This window comes from Salmo trutta, chromosome 14, assembly GCF_901001165.1.
Source record: "Salmo trutta chromosome 14, fSalTru1.1, whole genome shotgun sequence".
Lineage (NCBI taxonomy): Eukaryota > Metazoa > Chordata > Actinopteri > Salmoniformes > Salmonidae > Salmo > Salmo trutta.
The window spans coordinates 81,144,383-81,165,568 of record NC_042970.1 but is presented as its reverse complement, the minus strand read 5'-3'; the positions used below and the strand labels follow the sequence as shown (position 1 = coordinate 81,165,568).

Below are 21,186 nucleotides of genomic sequence, written 5' to 3'. Positions count from 1 at the left end.
GGAGTTAGCTCTACTGCTGAAGGTCAGATTGAGAGAGAGGGGGAGGGAGGGAGTTAGCTCTACTGCTGAAGGTCAGATTGAGAGAGAGGGGGAGGGAGGGAGGGAGTTAGCTCTACTGCTGAAGTTCAGATTGAGAGAGGGGGAGGGAGGGAGTTAGCTTTACTGCTGAAGGTCAGATTGAGAGAGAGGGGGAGGGAGGGAGTTAGCCCTACTGCTGAAGGTCAGATTGAGAGAGAGGGGGAGGGAGGGAGGGAGTTAGCTCTACTGCTGAAGGTCAGATTGGAGAGAGGGGGAGGGAGGGAGTTAGCTCTACTGCTGAAGGTCAGATTGAGAGAGAGAGGGAGGGAGGGGTTAGCTCTACTGCTGAAGGTCAGATTGAGAGAGAGGGGGAGGGAGGGAGTTAGCTCTACTGCTGAAGGTCAGATTGAGAGAGAGGGGGAGGGAGGGAGTTAGCTCTACTGCTGAAGGTCAGATTGAGAGAGAGGGGGAGGGAGAGAGGGGTTAGCTCTACTGCTGAAGGTCAGATTGAGAGAGAGAGGGAGGGAGGGAGGGAGTTAGCTCTACTACTGGTCAGAGAGAGGGGGAGGGAGGGAGGGAGTTAGCTCTACTACTGAAGGTCAGAGAGAGGGGGAGGGAGGGAGTTAGCTCTACTGCTGAAGGTCAGATTGAGAGAGAGGGGGAGGGAGGGAGGGAGTTAGCTCTACTGCTGAAGTTCAGATTGAGAGAGAGGGGAGGGAGGGGGTTAGCTCTACTGCTGAAGGTCAGATTGAGAGAGAGGGGGAGGGAGGGAGGGGGTTAGCTCTACTGCTGAAGGTCAGATTGAGAGAGAGGGGGAGGGAGGGGGTTAGCTCTACTGCTGAAGGTCAGATTGAGAGAGAGGGGAGGGAGGGGTTAGCTCTACTGCTGAAGGTCAGATTGAGAGAGAGAGGGAGGGAGGGAGTTAGCTCTACTGTTGAAGGTCAGATTGAGAGAGAGGGGGAGGGAGGGAGTTAGCTCTACTGCTGAAGGTCAGATTGAGAGAGAGGGGGAGGGAGGGAGGGGGTTAGCTCTACTGCTGAAGGTCAGATGGAGAGGAGGGGGAGGGAGGGAGTTAGCTCTACTGCTGAAGGTCAGATTGAGAGAGAGGGGGAGGGAGGGAGTTAGCTCTACTGCTGAAGGTCAGATTGAGAGATGAGAGGGAGGGAGGGGGGGTTAGCTCTACTGCTGACGGTCAGATTGAGAGAGATGGGGGAGGGAGGGAGGGGCGTTAGCTCTACTGGCTGAAGGTCAGATTGAGAGAGGAGGGGGAGGGAGGGAGTTAGCTCTACTGCTGACGGTCAGATGAGAGAGAGGAGGGAGGGAGGGGTTAGCTCTACTGCTGAAGTGTCAGATGAGAGAGAGGGGAGGGAGGAGTTAGCTCTACTGCTGAAGGTCAGATTGAGAGAGAGGGGGAGGGAGGGAGGGGGTTAGCTCTACTGCTGAAGGTCAGATTGAGAGAGAGGGGGAGGGAGGGAGTTAGCTCTACTGCTGAAGGTCAGATTGAGAGAATGGATGGATCCAATGCAGACTTACCACACCGAAAAACTAATCTCTCTTTATCTCTCCCTTCCCTCCCTCCCTCCCTCTCACCAGGCGTCCCACCAGTTGCGTTTCCTGAGGGAGTGGGCAGTGTTCGGCAGGGCTCTGAGACGTTCTGTCTGGGAACTGATAGGAACAGGTCTGGTCCTGCTGGTGCTGCTGCTGGCCTACTCACACACAGGACACCTGGTAATACACACACACACACACACACACACACACACACACACACACACACACACACACCAACACAGGACACCTGGTAATACACACACACACACACACACACACACACACACACACACACACACACACACACACACACACCCACACACACACACACAAGGACACCTGGTAACACTCATGTGGTGACCTGTATAATTCCTCTTCATTACCAGAAGCCCTTCTGTGGTAGAGAACAACAGCATCTCTTCTAGTCAACAAGTGAAGTGACAGACTGACTGTACGCGGTTTGGTTGTTTCAATGTGTGAGGGGGAGAGAGAGAGAGAGAAGGGAGGGAGGGAGAGGAGAGAAGGGAGGGAGGAGGGAGAGGGAGAGGAGAGAAGGGAGGGAGGGAGAGGGAGAGAGAGACAGGAGAGAAAGTTAGAGAGGGAGGGAGAGAGAGCGAGGAAGGAGAGAGAGAGAGAGATAATGTGAGCTATTTGGCTTTTGTATCCATTCTCTCTCTTCCTCTTTCTCTCTCCTTTCTTACTGACATTCAGAGAGCTCTGTTGGATCAATCATACCCTGGGCTTTGTGTTGCCAAGCAGCATATTGACACATCATTCAGGCAGATGACTACTAGATGTGGGTGTGTGTCCAGCTGCATATTTACTCTGTCTGCTTCACTCACTGAGTCATGAGTGTCTATACTAAGTCTGTGTCCCAAATGGCACCCTATTCCGGATATAGTGCACTATGGGCCCTGGTCAGTAGTACAGTAACTAGGTGATGGAATGCAGCCTCAGTGTTCCATAGTGATGAACAGTATTGGAATGCAGCCTCAGTGTTCCATAGTGATGACAGTATTGGAATGCAGACTCAGTGTTCCATAGTGATGACAGTATTGGAATGCAGCCTCAGTGTTCCATAGTGATGAACAGTATTGGAATGCAGCCTCAGTGTTCCATAGTGATGATCAGTATTGGAATGCAGCCTCAGTGTTCCATAGTGATGATCAGTATTGGAATGCAGCCTCAGTGTTCCATAGTGATGACAGTATTGGAATGCAGACTCAGTGTTCCATAGTGATGACAGTATTGGAATGAAGACTCAGTGTTCCATAGTGATGACAGTATTGGAATGCAGCCTCAGTGTTCCATAGTGATGAGCAGTATTGGAATGCAGCCTCAGTGTTCCATAGTGATGACAGTATTGGAATGCAGCCTCAGTGTTCCATAGTGATGACAGTATTGGAATGCAGACTCAGTGTTCCATAGTGATGACAGTATTGGAATGCAGCCTCAGTGTTCCATAGTGATGAGCAGTATTGGAATGCAGCCTCAGTGTTCCATAGTGATGACAGTATTGGAATGCAGCCTCAGTGTTCCATAGTGATGACAGTATTGGAATGCAGCCTCAGTGTTCCATAGTGATGACAGTATTGGAATGCAGCCTCAGTGTTCCATAGTGATGAGCAGTATTGGAATGCAGACTCAGTGTTCCATAGTGATGACAGTATTGGAATGCAGCCTCAGTGTTCCATAGTGATGACAGTATTGGAATGCAGCCTCAGTGTTCCATAGTGATGACAGTATTGGAATGCAGCCTCAGTGTTCCTTAGTGATGACAGTATTGGAATGCAGCCTCAGTGTTTCATAGTGATGAACAGTATTGGAATGCAGACTCAGTGTTTCATAGTGATGACAGTATTGGAATGCAGCCTCAGTGTTCCTTAGTGATGACAGTATTGGAATGCAGCCTCAGTGTTCCATAGTGATGACAGTATTGGAATGCAGCCTCAGTGTTCCATAGTGATGACAGTATTGGAATGCAGTACAACACTGTTTCATCACCTCTTAGTCCACAGGTTGGTTAGCAAAGACTTGGGTGAATACATATCATAATCATCATTCCATATCTCACTTTTTTTCTCTCCCTCTCCAGCTCTTCCACTCCGTGATGGACGGATATGGCAGTGTGAGCTCCGCCTGCCTGTCGTTGCTAGGCGCTGGCGGGCGCGGCCTGTTGTCCTTGCGAGCGTCGTCAACGACAACCGGCCCTTCTAGCTCCGCCTCCAGCCTGGTGTTCCACGCGAGCTTCGCCGTGCTGCGGCTGGCGTTGCTATGGCTGGTGACCTCTGCGTTGTTGAGGAACTATCGCCGGGCGCGGGCAGAGTTGTACCGCCCGGTGGTGGACCTACAGGACTATGAGATGGTGGAGCTGTTTCTACGACGACTGAAGATGTGGATGGGCCTCAGCCGCACCAAGGAGGTAGGAGCACTTCTTGTTTCAACTTCCTGTTTCATGTTTAGAGAGCTTCCTACTTCCTGAGGGCTTCCTGTTGCGGTAATGTGGTATTACTGCTAAAAGATGTTAACTTACTTAGATTTCGCTTACCCATAAAATGCATTGACTTGATGTCTTAAGTTAAATGATCCTACTGCACTAACCCTAAAAAGAGCTTGTTACAAGTGGGGTACATTTGACTTTTATTCCAGAGTACTGTATTGTTTAAGCCTGTACTTTATATTGACCCTCTTTCTCCCTCCCTCTGTCTCCCTGCCTCCCCCCCTCTGTCTACCTCTCTCTCGCTCCCCCTCTCCTTCGTCCCTCCCTCCCTCCCTCAGTTTCGTCACAAGGTGCGTTTTGAGGGCATGGAGCCCCCCCCCTCTCGCTCCTCCTCCACCAGTGACTGTAAGTCTCTGTGTCTGCCCCCTCTGGACGGCTCCGAGTCGCCCCCCAGCCCTGGCAGCCTGGACGGGACCTCTGAGGCCTCCTGGAGGCCCACCTCCTCCAGCCCCTGTAGCCTGACAGAGGCCCCCGGGATGGGGCTGAGCCTGGGCCTGGGTCCCGGCGGTTTGGGACCAGGTGCGTTGGCGGGTGGACCTACCTGGCGAGAAAGGGCGGAGACTGAGGCGACTCTGAAGAGGCTTCTCCCCACGCTGGACGCTCTGCTGCAGCAGCTGGACCGGGTCACCGTGGCGACCGAGGAGCTGTACCGTACCGAGTGTGTCCTGGAGCGTGTCCAGAGGAAAGGACGAGACCCGAGGGGGAGGAGAGGAGAGAAGGAGAGGAGGAAGAGTAGAGAGGGCCGAGGAGGGAGGAGAGGAGAGAAGGAGAGGAGGGAGAGTAGAGAGGGCCGAGGGGGGAGGAGAGGAGAGAAGGAGAGGAGGAAGAGTAGAGAGGGCCGAGGAGGGAAGGGAAAGGGGGATGAGAAAGACTCTGCTGGACGGAGAGAAAGAAAAGGAGGGCAGAAGGAAGTCAACACTGTGGTGGGGGTAGTGGGCATGGGTCAGCCTAAAGATACAGGGAACTCTGGGGCTAACCCTAAACACACCCCTACACCTGCCCCGAAATCAACCCCAGTCCCTCCCCCTATATCTACCCCTGCCCCTAAACCTGCCCCGAAATCTACCCCTGTCCCTGTCCCTCCCCCTATATCTACCCCTGCACCTAAACCTGCCCCGAAATCGACCCCTGTCCCTGTCCCTCCCCCTATATCTACCCCTGCCCCTATATCTACCCCTGTCCCTGTCCCTCCCCCTATATCTACCCCTGCCCTGAAATCTACCCCTGTCCCTCCCCCTATATCTACCCCTGCCCCTAAACCTGCCCCGAAATCTACCCCTGTCCCTGTTCCTACCCCTATATCTACCCCTGCCATGAAATCGGCCCCTGATCCTACCCCAATATCTACCCCTGCCCCTAAATCTACCCCGGAGACTACCCCTGTATCTGCCCCTATTCCTCACCCAAAATGTACCCCAGTTTCTACACATATAATTTCCCCTGCCTTGACCCCTGCTCCTGCCCCTGTACCCCTCTCTACTCCCGCTCTACCCTCCACCCCTGCCCCCTCCTCCTCCACTCCCGCCCCTCGAGAGTGGGACCCCCCTACGGAGAGAGAGACCCTGCCCCCCTCCAGCCTCTTCAACCACCCAGCCCACACCACCACCATTCCCACACGCAAACGCAAACGCAAGCCCCCGCCGCTCAAGAACAAGGTGCACCCCAACCCAGACAGGCATGTGTCCGGACACCCCAAACCCTGAGGACCCCTCCTGAAGGACCCTCAAGAAGAAAGGATGTTAGGGATGGATGGACAGAACGGGCCGTAGGGAGGAGTGGAAGGTTCCTGGGATGAGGATGAGTGGGCGTCGGTCACAGCGGGTGATGTCACTGGTGTTCCACTCAAAATCCAGAAGGAGAGAAAGCGAGGGAGGAGGGAAAGCGAGGGAGGAGGGAAAGCGAGGGAGGAGGGAAAGCGAGGGAGGAGGGAAAGCGAGGGAGGAGGGAAAGCGAGGGAGGAGGGAAAGAGAGAAATAGAGGCCCCAAAACAGCGACCGCTCACCATGGAGTTGGCATGGAAACAAGGTGCAGGTCGCCAGTTCTTTACCCCCGCCCCCTAACCCTGACCCCATGTGACCCCGGAGGTCATGTGGTGGCGTCGACAGAAGCACATGTTGTGCTGACATTAGGAGTGCTGACTGTGTTTAGTCAATGAAGAGTGTGTACACCACCTGTTGATGATGATGTACACCACCTGTTGATGATGATGTACACGACCTGTTGATGATGATGTACACCACCTGTTGTTGATGATGTACACCACCTGTTGTTGATGATGTACACCACCTGTTGTTGATGATGTACACGACCTGTTGATGATGATGTACACCACCTGTTGTTGATGATGTACACCACCTGTTGATGATGATGTACACCACCTGTTGTTGATGATGTACACCACCTGTTGATGATGATGTACACCACCTGTTGTTGATGATGTACACGACCTGTTGATGATGATGTACACCACCTGTTGTTGATGATGTACACCACCTGTTGATGATGTACACCACCTGTTGATGATGTACACCACCTGTTGATGATGATGTACACCACCTGTTGTTGATTATGTACACCACCTGTTGTTGATTATGTACACCACCTGTTGATGATGATGTACACCACCTGTTGTTGATGATGTACACCACCTGTTGTTGATGATGTACACCACCTGTTGATGATGATGTACACCACCTGTTGTTGATGATGTACACCACCTGTTGATGATGTACACCACCTGTTGTTGATGATGTACACCACCTGTTGATGATGTACACCACCTGTTGATGATGATGTACACCACCTGTTGATGATGTACACCACCTGTTGATGATGATGTACACCACCTGTTGATGATGATGTACACCACCTGTTGATGATGTACACCACCTGTTGATGATGATGTACACCACCTGTTGATGATGTACACCACCTGTTGATGATGATGTACACCACCTGTTGATGATGTACACCACCTGTTGATGATGATGTACACCACCTGTTGATGATGATGTACACCACCTGTTGATGATGATGTACACCACCTGTTGATGATGATGTACACCACCTGTTGTTGATGATGTACACCACCTGTTGATGATGATGTACACCACCTGTTGATGATGTACACAGCTTGTTGATGATGATGTACACAGCTTGTTGTTGTTGTTGATGATGTACACAGCTTGATGATGATAATGTACACAGCTTGTTGATGATGATGTACACAGCTTGTTGATGATGATATACACAGCTTGTTGATGATGATGTACACAGCTTGTTGATGATGATATACACAGCTTGTTGATGCGTCAGTGTGTTATCTATGCTGTTGCATTTGTTGTTTCTATTTGATTATGAAAACATAAGGAAGCTATTGTTCTTGATCACCATGGGTGTGTGACCTGTCTAAACGGTCTGTTCAGAAGCTTTGGAGATTTCAAACACACACACACACACACACACACACACACATTCAAGCTAGTTGGTACACACACTCACGCATTTTAGGTACAACCACGCAACCTTTGCATGCACACAGATGCTAAAATCAAAGAGGCTATCAGGGTGCTAACAGACTGGCTTCAGGACTCCCACTTAAGAAGGTGGTAGCAAGAAAGAATGGAAGATACTGTAATTGGCGAAAAAGATGAGCGAAAGCAGGAGAGATTAACTTGTTGAATTGTTGCAAGAACAGTTGTTTGAGAGAGAGAACAATCAAAGGAAAAGCGAGATAGAAGGCGTCTATGCTTTTAGCCTGGAGTCTTAACTCAGTCCTAAACTACAGCTCTTTCACCTTTAAAACTACAATACTTAACTATCAGGAAGAAGCAAGGGTACATTGCTACAATATAATCTTGGTTATCATTTTGGAATATTTTCAGTAAAAATGTATGTTGCTTTCAATATGGTTCTAATTTAAAGCACTTTTGTTGTAATGTGTGTTTTGAGTGTGTGTGAGCATATTGAAAATAATAAGCTTGGTGCGAAAGCCAATAGAGAATGCTTCACACATATTTTAACAATAGCGTTGCCAAAGTTTGCGCATTATGTACGCGTCAAGTTGTAACTTTTTACATTTTTAAAGAAAATTCCTTTTGTACTTGGCACTTTATCTCCTTCTGAAGCTCTTATCCATATTTAACTCCTGTGTTACTTTCTCAATTTAAAACATTTTTAATATCCAAAACAGCTATACAAAATGATCTTCTAGTGAGTATTATAACGGTAACTATGTCAGGAAATTGAAGCGTTATCATTTTGTATTTTCTTTTGTCATTTTGTGTTTGTTTTTTATCGTTGTTGTTATTGATGGTCACTCTACTTCCTGGAAAATGCATTTCCTCCCCACAAACTTCCTGTTTCCTGTGGGCAGATCTCAGGGACCCCGCCCCCCCCCCCCCCCCAAAACCAGGAAGTCGGCCTTATTTGTTTGTTCTCTTCTGTTTGTTGTTGTTGAAAGGTCAGATGAATTTCAAGTGAAAAGTGTCATAGTAGTGCTTTTAGAACCGTTGTAATGTATCTCTGATGTTCCATCCAGACCAAAGTATATATTATATTCATCTCCCGTTAATAGAACACAGCCCACACGCTAGAACACTCTAGAACCAACCATTCCAAGCCATGTTCCCTTTTCCAAGCCCACAAAGATATTTTGGATGAACATTTTACTCCAAACCTGTTGGTGGCAGTCTCCACAAGATGGGTGGTCCTGTCTATAAACTTACCACAACAATGTAACGTTCAGTTAAAGTTATATCAAAACACTGTTTTTCTAATCAGTCAGTTTGTATATGCGTGTATGTAGTTACTTCTTTTATATCATTCTCAGTATTGTTGATGTGCTGCAGCGCTGTTGGTTTTACGGTCGTTAAGTACTGGCGTTCCAGTTTCACACCTTTTTGAAGTGTCCTCCATCCCCTAGACAACACACCTGACAGTTCCCATAGCAACTCTCAGTTCACAATTCAAGCGCTACAAAGTTCTTCAATCCAAAGAAAACAATGAAGAGCACCAACACCCATTTCTCCTGAGATATTTATGGCCCCGTTTTTACTGGGTGTAACAACATCGTGCCAAAAGTTGGTCCCTTCTGCATGTTTAGTACTTTGTCTTACATTTGCATGTTGAAACAAAAGTGTTGTGGTCTGTTTTGTATCGTATTGTATCATTGTATTATGCGTCTGTAGCACTTCTCATGCTTTTGCACTTGACAAAGTCGAATAAAGAGTTTGACAGCATTGAGAGCACGTATCAGTCTTGTGGGAGTCTAGTTGTTCACCTAGGACATTTTCACTATCAAAATACTCATAAGATGGGTCGTCCATAAGACCTTGGCCAGTTCTCCACAAAGTGCTGATCTTCCTGACCACCTCTGGGGGCAGTAGGGGACGAATGGATTGGATGGACAAAAGCTCAGTGGGCGGGGCTTACAGTTACAACAGCGGGTGAAGTTTACAGGTGAGTCAAGTAGACCTTGGCAGCAATTACAGCCTCGAGTCTTCTTTTGTATGATGCTACAAGCTTGGCACACCTGTATTTGGGGAGTTTATCCCATTCTTCTCTGCAGATCCTCTCAAGCTGTCAGGTTGGATGGGGAGTGTCGCTGCACAGCTATTTTCAGGTCGATCGGGTTCAAGTCTAATGGACATTCAGAGACTTGTCCCGAAGCCACTCCTGCATTGTCTTGGCTGTGTGCTGAGGGTTGTCCTGTTGGAAGGTAAACCTTCGCCCCAGTCTGAGGTCGTGAGTTTTCATCAAGGATCTCTCTGCTTTGCTAAGTTCATCTTTCCCTCGATCCTGACTATTCATAGCATGGTGGTGGACCATGCTTCACCATAGGGATGGTGCCAGGTTTCATCCAGAAGTGACACTTGGCATTCAGGCCAAAGAGTTCAATCCTGGTTTCATCAGACCAGAAAATCTTGTTTCTCATGGTCTGAGAGTCTTTAGGTGCCTTTTGGCAAACTCCTAGCAGGCTGTCGTGCCTTTTACTGAGGAGTGGCTTCCGTCTGGCCACTCTACCATAAAGTCCTGATTGGTGGAGTGCTGCAGAGATGGTTGTCCTTCTGGAAGGTTCTCCCACCTCCACAGAGGAACTCTGGAGCTCTGTCAGAGTGACTATCGGGTTCTTGGTGACCTCCCTGACCAAGGTCCTTATCGCCCGTTTGCTCAGTTTGGCCGGGCGGCCAGCTCTAGGAAGAGACTTGGCGGTTCCAAACTTCTTCTGTTTCAGAATGATGATGGCCACTGTGTTCTTGGGGACCTTCAATGATGCAGAAATGTTTTGGTACCCTTCCGCGGAGCTCTACGGACAATTCCTTCGACCTCATGGCTTGGTTTTTGCTCTGACATGCACTGTCAACTGTGGGACATTATATATAGACAGCTGTGTGCCTTTCCAAATCATGTCCAATCAATTGAATTTACCACAGTTGGACTCAAATCAAGTTGTAGAAACATCAAGGATGATCAATGGAAACAGGATGCACCCGAGCTCAATTAAGAGTCTCAGAGTTTGAATACTTTTTTAATTAAGGCATTTTTTTTATACATTTTCTAAAATCCTGTTTATTTTTGTCATTATGGGGTATTGTGTGTAGATTGATGAGGATTTTTTATTTATTTAATCCATTTTAGAGTAAGGCTGTAACGTAACAAAATGCGGAAGAGGGGTCAAGGGGTCTGAATACTTTCAGAATGCACTGTATATGGCTGAAAGAGCTTTCAATATGTTACAAAAAACATGGATGGTGCCCTCCCCCTGGTAGTGCACTGTGGACCAGAAGATTACAGGCTCTCATCTTGCAGATGACCTTTCTCTAAAAAAAGTATTTATAGCCCTGGTTTTCATGATCTGATCAAGATGATCCAAACACATCAAGGAATCAGCTCGGGTAACAAAACAAAATGCAAATCACTTTTAACATGGCGCAAACTCTGCCCACCCCGTGAACCAGGCAAGCTATAAAAACATCCCCTTAAAAAGGTGCCACCTGTAGAACTACAAACATGGCTGAGTTCAACACGAAGAACTACAAACACGGCACCTCACGACATCACAATACAAATAGAAAAAACAAAATACACTGACACTTTCATTGGCTATTTGTTTTGTTTATTCCTACACACACAGCTTTAAAATGTAGTGTTTCTCATACACCCTACTTCCTTCTGAGTGGCTTTGCGAGGGGATGAAAGGAGAGGGAGGAGAGAGGGATGAAAGGAGAGGGAGGAGAGAGGGATGAAAGGAGAGGGAGGAGAGATGAAAGAGGGAGGAGCGAGATGAAAGAGGGAGGAGCGAGATGAAAGAGGGAGGAGAGAGAAAGGGAGGGTTGTGCGTCGGCTGTGTAAACCAGGGGGGGGGGGTCATTCCCTGCGTCCCAAATGGCACCCCATTCCCCCTACATAGTGCACTACTTTAGACAGAGCCCACGTGCCCTGGTCAAACACAGTGTATTAGAAAGACAATAGGGACGCAGCGTTAGTTAGGCAGCACCATCCGTACCGATCATCTCGTCACTAGTTCATGGGAGCAGTTGGATTAAAAGCCACAAGGCTTTCATATAGGTAGAAAGCAGGAAGTTATTCAACAGGTGTGTGTGTGTGTGTGTGTGTGTGTGTGTGTGTGTGTGTGTGTGTGTGTGTGTGTGTGTGTGTGTGTGTGTGTGTGTGTGTGTGTGTGTGTGTGTGTGTGTCAGAGAGAAAGAGCGAAAGCAGGTCGATGTTGTCCCTGACTAAACACAGATCTAGGATCAGCTTTTTTATTATCTTCCTGCTAGTCGACATTAGAACCACTCGGATAACCTGATCCTAGATCTGTGGTGAGGGAGGCAACGTCTGCCTTGAGCAGGGGGACCAGAAACATTATCAGAAATATCACTCCGTTACAATATCCATACTAGCATACTACATAGCATTAAACCAATGTATTGGGAAGTACATCCCAAATGGCACCCTATTCCCTATATAGTGCACTACTTTAGACCAGGGCCCTATTCCCTATATAGTGCACTACTGTTGACCATGGTCCATATGACTCTGGTCAACAGTAGCACACTATATAGGGAGTAGGGTGCCATTTGACCCGAAGTAGTGCACTAGTGTGGACATTTGACATTGGGAAGTGTCCTCAAGGCTCAGACAAAGTCGGTGAAGTCGTCCACGGTGGAGACCAGTCTCTTCCTCTGTCCGGAGGAGTCCGTGTTGTAGCCTCCACCGCTGACCTGCTGGGAGGAGGACTGTTTGGTCTGGGAGGAGTGGCTCTGGGTCAGAGAGATACCGGGGTTGGGACGAGACTGGATCTCCTCCTGGGCCTGTGGGGGGAGAGGGAGGAGAACTGAGTTGAGAAGTTGTCTGATTTCACAGTAGGACCTCGGCGATATGAACACGTGTCTCCTAATCACCAGGTACTGTAAACACGCGTCTCCTAATCACCAGGTACTGTAAACACGTGTCTCCTAATCACCAGGTACTGTAAACACGCGTCTCCTAATCACCAGGTACTGTAAACACGCGGTTCCTAATCACCAGGTACTGTAAACACGGGTCTCCTAATCACCAGGTACTGTAAACACGCGTCTCCTAATCACCAGGTACTGTAAACACGTGTCTCCTAATCACCAGGTACTGTAAACACGCGTCTCCTAATCACCAGGTACTGTAAACATGTGGTTCCTAATCACCAGGTACTGTAAACACGCGTCTCCTAATCACCAGGTACTGTAAACACGCGGTTCCTAATCACCAGGTACTGTAAACATGTGGTTCCTAATCACCAGGTACTGTAAACACGTGTCTCCTAATCACCAGGTACTGTAAACACGTGTCTCCTAATCACCAGGTACTGTAAACATGCGTCTCCTAATCACCAGGTACTGTAAACATGTGTCTCCTGTAAACATGTGTCTCCTGTAAACATGTGTTTTTAGCAGATCATCAACATCTACTTTTATCTAACAGAAGCATTTAATACATTTCCAGGTTTGATGTTAACTGTTCAGTCCGCAACGGAGGTTTGTTCTCTGAGGTGCTGTAACTCTCCCCAAGTAAGGTTGGTTCTCTGACTCTCACCAAGTAAGGTTGGTTCTCCAACTCTCCCCAAGTAAGGTTGGTTCTCTAACTCTCACCAAGTAAGGTTGGTTCTCTAACTCTCACCAAGTAAGGTTGGTTCTCTAACTCTCCCCAAGTAAGGTTGGTTCTCTAACTCTCACCAAGTAAGGTTGGTTCTCTAACTCTCCCCAAGTAAGGTTGGTTCTCTAACTCTCCCCAAGTAAGGTTGGTTCTCTAACTCTCACCAAGTAAGGTTGGTTCTCTAACTCTCACCAAGTAAGGTTGGTTCTCTAACTCTCACCAAGTAAGGTTGGTTCTCTGAGACGCTCTAACTCTCACCAAGTAAGGTTGGTTCTGAGACGCTCTAACTCTCACCAAGTAAGGTTGGTTCTCTAACTCTCACCAAGTAAGGTTGGTTCTCTAACTCTCACCAAGTAAGGTTGGTTCTCTGAGGTGCTCTAACTCTCACCAAGTAAGGTTGGTTCTCTAACTCTCACCAAGTAAGGTTGGTTCTCTAACTCTCACCAAGTAAGGTTGGTTCTCTGACTCTCACCAAGTAAGGTTGGTTCTCTGAGACGCTCTAACTCTCCCCAAGTAAGGTTGGTTCTCTGACTCTCACCAAGTAAGGTTGGTTCTCTGAGACGCTCTAACTCTCACCAAGTAAGGTTGGTTCTGAGGTGCTGTAACTCTCACCAAGTAAGGTTGGTTCTCTAACTATCACCAAGTAAGGTTGGTTCTCTAACTCTCCCCAAGTAAGGTTGGTTCTCTAACTCTCACCAAGTAAGGTTGGTTCTCTAACTCTCCCCAAGTAAGGTTGGTTCTCTGACTCTCACCAAGAAAGGTTGGTTCTCTAACTCTCACCAAGTAAGGTTTGTTCTGAGGTGCTGTAACTCTCACCAAGTAAGGTTGGTTCTCTAACTCTCACCAAGTAAGGTTGGTGCTCTAACTCTCCCCAAGTAAGGTTGGTTCTCTAACTCTCACCAAGTAAGGTTGGTTCTCTAACTCTCCCCAAGTAAGGTTGGTTCTCTGACTCTCACCAAGTAAGGTTGGTTCTCTAACTCTCACCAAGTAAGGTTGGTTCTCTAACTCTCCCCAAGTAAGGTTGGTTCTCTAACTCTCCCCAAGTAAGGTTGGTTCTCTAACTCTCCCCAAGTAAGGTTGGTTCTCTAACTCTCCCCAAGTAAGGTTGGTTCTCTAACTCTCACCAAGTAAGGTTGGTTCTCTAACTCTCACCAAGTAAGGTTGGTTCTCTAACTCTCACCAAGTAAGGTTGGTTCTCTAACTCTCACCAAGTAAGGTTGGTTCTGAGGTGCTCTAACTCTCACCAAGTAAGGTTGGTTCTCTAACTCTCACCAAGTAAGGTTGGTTCTCTAACTCTCACCAAGTAAGGTTGGTTCTCTAACTCTCACCAAGTAAGGTTGGTGCTCTAACTCTCCCCAAGTAAGGTTGGTTCTCTAACTCTCACCAAGTAAGGTTGGTTCTCTAACTCTCCCCAAGTAAGGTTGGTTCTCTGACTCTCACCAAGTAAGGTTGGTTCTCTAACTCTCACCAAGTAAGGTTGGTTCTCTAACTCTCCCCAAGTAAGGTTGGTTCTCTAACTCTCCCCAAGTAAGGTTGGTTCTCTAACTCTCCCCAAGTAAGGTTGGTTCTCTAACTCTCCCCAAGTAAGGTTGGTTCTCTAACTCTCACCAAGTAAGGTTGGTTCTCTAACTCTCACCAAGTAAGGTTGGTTCTCTAACTCTCACCAAGTAAGGTTGGTTCTCTAACTCTCACCAAGTAAGGTTGGTTCTGAGGTGCTCTAACTCTCACCAAGTAAGGTTGGTTCTCTAACTCTCACCAAGTAAGGTTGGTTCTCTAACTCTCACCAAGTAAGGTTGGTTCTCTAACTCTCACCAAGTAAGGTTGGTTCTCTAACTCTCACCAAGTAAGGTTGGTTCTCTGAGACGCTCTAACTCTCACCAAGTAAGGTTGGTTCTCTAACTCTCCCCAAGTAAGGTTGGTTCTCTAACTCTCACCAAGTAAGGTTGGTTCTGAGGTGCTCTAACTCTCACCAAGTAAGGTTGGTTCTGAGGTTCTCTAACTCTCACCAAGTAAGGTTGGTTCTCTGAGACGCTCTAACTCTCACCAAGTAAGGTTGGTTCTCTAACTCTCCCCAAGTAAGGTTGGTTCTCTAACTCTCACCAAGTAAGGTTGGTTCTCTAACTCTCACCAAGTAAGGTTGGTTCTCCAACTCTCACCAAGTAAGGTTGGTTCTCTAACTCTCACCAAGTAAGGTTGGTTCTCTAACTCTCACCAAGTAAGGTTGGTTCTGAGGTGCTGTAACTCTCACCAAGTAAGGTTGGTTCTGAGGTGCTGTAACTCACCAAGTAAGGTTGGTTCTCTAACTCTCACCAAGTAAGGTTGGTTCTCTAACTCTCCCCAAGTAAGGTTGGTTCTGAGGTGCTGTAACTCTCACCAAGTAAGGTTGGTTCTGAGGTGCTGTAACTCTCACCAAGTAAGGTTTGTTCTGAGGTTCTGTAACTCTCACCAAGTAAGGTTTGTTTTCTGAGGTTCTGTAACTCTCACCAAGTAAGGTTGGTTCTCTAACTCTCACCAAGTAAGGTTGGTTCTCTAACTCTCCCCAAGTAAGGTTGGTTCTCTGACTCTCACCAAGTAAGGTTGGTTCTCTAACTCTCCCCAAGTAAGGTTGGTTCTCTAACTCTCCCCAAGTAAGGTTGGTTCTCTAACTCTCACCAAGTAAGGTTGGTTCTCTAACTCTCACCAAGTAAGGTTGGTTCTCTAACTCTCCCCAAGTAAGGTTGGTTCTCTAACTCTCCCCAAGTAAGGTTGGTTCTCTAACTCTCCCCAAGTAAGGTTGGTTCTCTAACTCTCCCCCTCATCTCTTCCACCAGGTGTGATGTTACCAGGTGCTGGTGTCTCTGATGTTGTCTAGTCAGACAAGGGACCAGGTGACCAGTGCAGCTCTGCAGAGACTCAGGGCTCATGGCTGTACGGTGGACAACATAGTCAACACTGACGATGACACACTGGGACAACTCATCTACCCTGTTGGCTTCTGGAGGGTAACACACACTATACACTGCCTTCACAAAGTGTTCACACCCCTTGACCCTGTCACAGATAAAGTATAAATATTCGTAGAAAATTCATGAAAAATAAAACACTAATATATCTTCATTAGATAAGTATTCAACCCCCTGAGTCAATACATGTGACAGCGACTACAGCTGTGAGTCTTTCTGGGTGAGTCTCTAAGAGCTTTCCACAGCTAGATTGTGCATCATTTGCCTATTATTCTTTTCAAAATTCTTCAAGCTCTGTCAAATTGGTTGTTGTTCATTGCTAGACAATCATTAGGTCTTGCCATATATTTTCAAGTATATTTAAGTCAAAATTGTAACTCTGCCACTCAGGAACATTAACTGTCTTCTTGGTAAGCAACTCCAGTGTAGATTTGGCCATGTGTTTTAGGTTACTGTCCTGTTGAAATATGAATCCATCTGCCAGTGTCTGGTGTGGACTGAACCAGGTTTTCCTCCAGGATTTTGCCTGTGCTTAGCTCCATTCTGTTTATTTTATCCTGAAACACTCTCTAGTCCTTAACAATTAAAAGCATACCCATAACATGATGCAGCCACCACTATCCTTTAAAATATGGAGAGTGGTACTCCGTAATGTGTTGTATTGGATTTGCCTCAAACATAACACTTTGTATTCAGGACAAAAAAATGTATTGCTTTGACACATTTTTTGCAGTATTAATTTAGTGAATTGTTGCAAGCAGGATCCATGTTCTGGAGTATTTGTATTCTGTACAGGCTTCCTTCTTTTCACTCGGTCATTTATGTTAGTATTGTGGAGTAACTACAATGTTGCTGATCCATCCTCAGTTTATTATCACAGCCATTAAACTTTAACTGTTATAAAGTCACCATTGGCCTCATGGTGAAATCCCTGAGCAGTTTCCTTCCTCTCCGGCAACTGAGTTGGGAAGGACGCCTGTATCTTTGTAGTGACTGGGTGTATCGACACACCATCCAAAGTGTAATTAATAACTTCACCATGTTGAAAGGGATATTCAATATCTGCTTTTTATTTTCACCCATCTGCTCTTCTTTATGAGCCATTGGAAAACCTCCCAAGTTTTTGTGGTTGTATCTGTGTTTGAAATTCACTGCTCGACTGAGGGACCATACAGATAATTCTATGTGTTGGGAACAGAGATATGGTAGTCATTCAAAAATCATGTTAAACACTATTATTGCACACAGAGTGAGTCAATGCACTTGTTAAGCAAATATTTACGCCTGAAATGATTTAGTCATAGCAAAGGGTTGAATACTTTACTCAAGAATTTCAGCTTTTTATTAATTAATTTGTAAAAAATAAAAACATTCCACATTATGGGTAGGCCAGTAACAAATCTCAATGTAATCCATTTTAAATTCAGGCTGTACCATGTGGAAAAAGTCAAGGGGTGAGAATACTTTCTGAAGACACACTCTTACTGCACCATGTCTTCCTTTGAACATGAGTATGAATAGAACCTTGACATGTCTTCTCTCCTACCCCCCCCCCCTCCCCCTCCTCCAGACCAAGGTGAAGTACCTGAAGCAGACGTCAGTGATACTCCAGAGAGAGTTTAGAGGGGACATCCCAAACACAGTGGAGGGCCTGGTACGACTACCTGGAGTTGGACCCAAGATGGCTCACCTGGCCATGGACACCGCCTGGCACCAGGTCTCTGACATAGGTAGGTATGGCTCATATACAGTTGAAGTCAGAAGTTTACATACACCTTAGCCAAATACATTTAAACTCAGTTTTTCACAATTTCTGACATTTAATCCTACTCAAAATTCCCTGTTTTAGGTCAGTTAGGATCACCACTTAATTTTAAGAATGTAAACTGTTAGAATAGATAATTTCTTTATTTTGGCTTTTATTTCTTTCATCACATTCCCAGTGGGTCAGAAGTTTACATACCAAATACTAATTGAGTGTAGCATTGCCTTTAAATTGTTTAACTTGGGTCAAACATTTCGGGTAGCCTTCCACAAGCTTCCCACAATAAGTTGGGGGAATTTTGGCCCATTCCTGCTGACAGAGCTGGTGTAACTGAGTCAGGTTTGTAGGCCTCCTTACTCGCACACGCTTTTTCAGTTCTGCCCACACATTTTCTATAGGATTGAGGTCAGGGCTTTGTGATGGCCACTCCAATACCTTGACTTTGTTGTCCTTAAGCCATTTTGCCACAACTTTGGAAGTATGCTTGGGGTCATTGTCCATTTGGAAGACCCATTTGCGACCAAGCTTTAACTTCCTGACTGATGTCTTGAGATGTTGCTTCAATATATCCACATAATTTTCCTTTCTCATGATGCCATCTATTTTGTGAAGTGCACCAGTCCCTCCTGCAGCAAAGCACCCCCACAACATGATGCCGCCACCCCCGTGCTTCACGGTTGGGATGGTGTTCTTTGGCTTGCAAGCCTCCCCCTTTTTCCTACAAATATAACAATGGTCATTATGGCAAAACAGTTCTATTTTTGTTTCATCAGACCAGAGGACATTTCTCCAAAAAGTACGATCTTTGTCCTCATGTGCAGTTGCAAACCGTAGTCTGGCTTTTTTATGGCGGTTTTGGAGCAGTAGCTTCTTCCTTGCTGAGCGGCCTTTCAGGTTATGTCGATATAGGACTCGTTTTACTGTGGATATAGATACTTTTGTACCCGTTTCCTCCAGCATCTTCACAAGGTCCTTTGCTGTTGTTCTGGGATTGATTTGCATTTTTCGCACCAAAGTACTTCATCTCTAGGAGACAGCACGTGTCTCCTTCCTGAGCGGTATGACAGCTGCGAGGTCCCATGGTGTTTATACTTGCGTACTATTGTTTGTACAGATGAACGTGGTACCTTCAGGCGTTTGGAAATTGCTCCCAAGGATGAACCAGACTTGTGGAAGTCTACAATTCTTTTTCTGAGGTCTTGGCTGATTTTCCCATGATGTCATGCAAAGAGGCACTGAGTTTGAAGGTAGGCCTTGAAATGCATCCACAGGTACACCTCCAATTGACTCAAATTATGTCAATTAGCCTATCAGAAGCTTCTAAAGCCATGACATCATTTTCTGGAATTTTCCAAGCTGTTTAAAGGCACAGTCAACTTAGTGTATGTTAACTTCTGACCCACTGTAATTATGATACAGTGAATTATAAGTGAAATAATCTGTCTGTAAACAATTGTTTGAAAAGTTACTTGTCATGCACAAAGATGTCCTAACCAACTTTCCAAAACTACAGTTTGTTCACAAGAAATTTGTGGAGTGGTTGAAAAACAAGTTTTAATGACTCCAACCTAAGTGTATGTAAACCTTCAACTGTAGGACTACAAATCCCATACTCTAGTCTGCATGTTGTTTTGTGGTGTGGTCTGATCAATGTGTGTGTGTGTGTGTGTGTGTGTGTGTGTGTGTGTGTGTGTGTGTGTGTGTGTGTGTGTGTGTGTGTGTGTGTGTGTGTGTGTGTGTGTGTGTGTGTGTGTGTGTGTGTGTGTGTGTGTGTGTGTGTGTGTGGACACACACGTCCACCGTATGTCCAACCGGCTCGGATGGACAAGAGGTGGGGCCAAGAACCCAGAGGAGACACGCAAGGCCCTGGAAGACTGGTTACCAAGGTGACACCACCACTTCCTGTACCTCTGACCCATCAGGTCACTCGTTAACCAGTCACTCACCAATCAGATCCCTTACAGCAGGAAAGGGAAACATTTGGCCTTGTGATTTCTGTCTGACATGATTTTGATGAAGACGGGGATGGTGATTGATGATCTTCCTCTCTCTTCCCCGACACAGGGATCTATGGAGTGAGATTTGCTGGTTGCTGGTGGGGTTTGGTCAACAGGTGTGTCTACCTGTCAATCCTCTCTGCTCCGTGTGTCTGAACCAGCACAGCTGCCCCTCCGCCCACCAAGCCTCCCCAGCCAAGAGGCCTAAAGCTGGGTCACCTCGCTCACCACACTCCCCCAAGACCTCCAGGGTCAAGCTGGAGCCTGGTTCTCTTGGTTTGGGGTTATCACCCCCCTCCTCCTCCTCCTCAGCCACACCAGTCAAAGAGAAATCTCTGGCTACCGCCCTCTCCCCTCCTCTGCTGCCCAGAAAAAGGAAGTCCAAAGCCAAAACCTTCTCTACATGATACGACAGAAGGGAGTAGAATCCCTATAGAGATATAGGGACCATGTCCCAATTCTCTCTCCTTCCTCCCAAAGTGTGCACTTGTCACTTCCCTTGACTGATTTGAAATGAGCGGTACTAGAAATATGCTGGTAACTCCTACTAGTCCAGTGGTATTAACTTCTTTAGCGGGGAGACCAATTTTGGACCGAATTTCTGTGGACCCCATATATTTTGCTAGAATTTCACAACCCCACCCAAAAATAACCTTCAAATCGTTACATTTAGATTTTTACATCAACTAATAAACAATTCATATTTTCATATCTTTATCAAAACTGAACCAATAAATAAATGTACTCAATAAAATTGTATTTTTCAAATGATCTCAAACACGTTTGTATATTGTCCCATACAATTATCGGCACTTAAATGTTTTGTTCCCAAAACAAATAGCGACCTGACAATACCACTGACATAATCCTCGCAGATATACCAGAGTGCCTAAGATGTGTCGGGGTCAGAGGTCCATTTGGAATTAACAATGTGAGTGTAAGACACTGAGTTCCCCCAGGAGACTACAGGGTGGTTTGGTGACCACTGCTTTACTGGATCCAACTGACTGTCAGGGTCCTAATCTGAGTTTATGGATAGAATGCACTTTATCATTGCACCCTTAAGTGACCACTGAATTGGGTTGATATGTATCCATTAATATACTGATGAAAGATATAACACAACATGCAACAACTTCAATGATTTTACTGAGTTACAGTTCATATAAGGAAAGCAGTCAATTGAAATAAATTAGGCCCTGATCTATGGAGTTCATATGACTGGGCAGGGGCGCAGGCATGAGTGGGCATAGGCCCACCCACTGAGCCAGACAATCAGAA

At 46.6% G+C, this 21,186-nt stretch overlaps 1 pseudogene; it reads left to right on the top strand.

Moving 5' to 3' along the window:
• The first annotated feature begins 15,981 nt into the window (after window positions 1-15,981).
• LOC115147612 (endonuclease III-like protein 1) lies at window positions 15,982-20,659 on the top strand (annotated as a pseudogene).
• The last annotated feature ends 527 nt before the right edge of the window (window positions 20,660-21,186 follow it).